This window comes from Marmota flaviventris, chromosome 2 (assembly GCF_047511675.1).
Source record: "Marmota flaviventris isolate mMarFla1 chromosome 2, mMarFla1.hap1, whole genome shotgun sequence".
NCBI classification, from domain to species: domain Eukaryota; kingdom Metazoa; phylum Chordata; class Mammalia; order Rodentia; family Sciuridae; genus Marmota; species Marmota flaviventris.
Window position 1 is genome coordinate 191,978,565 of NC_092499.1, and position 1,983 is coordinate 191,980,547.

Consider the following 1,983-nt stretch of genomic DNA (forward strand, 5'->3'; position numbering starts at 1 on the left):
TGGGATCAAATAATTTGGGGAAGTAGCTCAGGGATGACTTCATGGGAGTAGAGGTGAATTGTGAAAATCTTTGTGCTGCATACCAAGGGCCCCCAGAGAGCAGCCATGGGAGAAGAAGTACTGAGCAACCAAGGAGAAGGAAGAGGTCTGCTAGATGAGGTCAGCCAGTATCTGTCATTGGCACCCAGCCCTGGCCTGAAAACTGCATGGGACATGGCTGAGATGATGGGGTGGCAAGACACGCGAGGCTCTTCAGTCCCCAAGGCTGCCCTCGCTGTGCCCCCTCTGGATGTCTCATCTGACAGCTGCAGGGTGTAGGCAGAGCCTGAATGGGCAGCGATCCCTAGGAGTTCAGCCAGCCACTGGACGTAAGTGGATGACACAGTCCATTTCCATGGGGAAAATACAGCGTTTCGTCTTGACCTGTGTCACGGGGCCTCGGCCAGCACCGTCAGCAGCAGCGCTACAGTGCTCGGTCCCTCAGCACAGCCACTGGCCTAGCCCAGTGTTAGATCACTTCACAGTGAGGAAGGTGTGGGCAGGGTTCCCAGTCCTATCATGTTGTGCAGGCCCTCGTGACAGCCAGCCTGACAGAGCCACGCAGTGGCCTTCATGGCTGACACTCTGAGCCCTTTATTTGTGTTGAGTACCTCATTTCATCCTCAGGCCACGCCTCAGGGTAGGTACTATTGTTACCCCCATTTTACAGAAGGAGAAACTAAGGGCAGAGAGGTTAAGAACATAAGCAGTTTTCCTCCATTCCCAGTGCATCTGGCCACTGTGCCGAGTTGTCGTGTTGAAACTTGTCAGTATCAACATTTGCCCAAGACAAAGGGGAGGCAAGGTCTCCACGTGGCTTGGGCACTGTGGGAAGAAGGACAGATCTTAAACATGAAGGTGACTGCATTTCTCTAGACTCAGAATCTTAACAATAAACGATAACCTAGCACTGCATATAGGACTCTTCCCCTTAAGTTGGATTGAAACTATCAGAGCTCAGTGCAAACCTTCAATGTCACGTTTTTATACAATCCTCTTGACAACTGGGCCAGGAGGTCCCTTCTGCACTTTCTGTGGTTTACTTTGTTCTGATGGAAGAGTCTGTGCTGAGAAACCACAGAAGTTGTTACCAAAAGAAATAAGAAGTAAAAGATAATTATGTATTTCTACTAAATCTCTGTGATCCATATTTTATTAGTTGCTAGATTGCATAAATCAGAGCCAGAGTGATTACAAGGAGGTCTCTCATATTTTGAGGCCTTGTCTTTTAACTTGAGTCTGACAAGCTTGTCAGTCAGTCTGGGAAAGCTGTCAATGGTCATCTCAGTATGGATTATAAATATGGACTGTATAGATTTTAAGTGTCTTAATGAAGTGGCAGAACTGTGCTCTGATAAAATTTCATGCCATATTTGATCTTCCGATCATAAAATACTTTCAATTTCTTTAAATGTTTTAGGGAAAGTTATTGTGGGGGGAAATGGTCTCAAGAAATGTCTAGAACTTTCCACCTAACTTCACATTTCTGTCATTCTCTATTAAGAGGTGAAATCTACAGAATGCTTAAGTTTGACAGGACCCCATACAGGTTACTGATGAAGAAGCTGAGTCTCAGAGATGTGGTGAGTTTCCCAAGTCTCAGTCACAGAGCCCCATTCGTTCACTGATTCATTTGCTTATTCACAAACATTATTTTACTCTACATATCAGGCACTTGCACTGTGTTATAGGGATCACTATTCAACAAAACAGATGTGACCCCTGAATTAACAGGAATAGCTGATTAGTGCAGGAAAGTGAAGATGTAAACAAATAATCAAAACATATGGAATTCATGGGATAAGGTCTGATTTAAAAGTATAGGGCTAACATATATGTGGACATGAAATTCCAGGACAAAGAAAGGCACTTGAGCTGAATTCTAGAGCTTGATGTCCAAATATGGAGCCTCTAGTCCACATGTGGCTATTAAAATGTATTAAA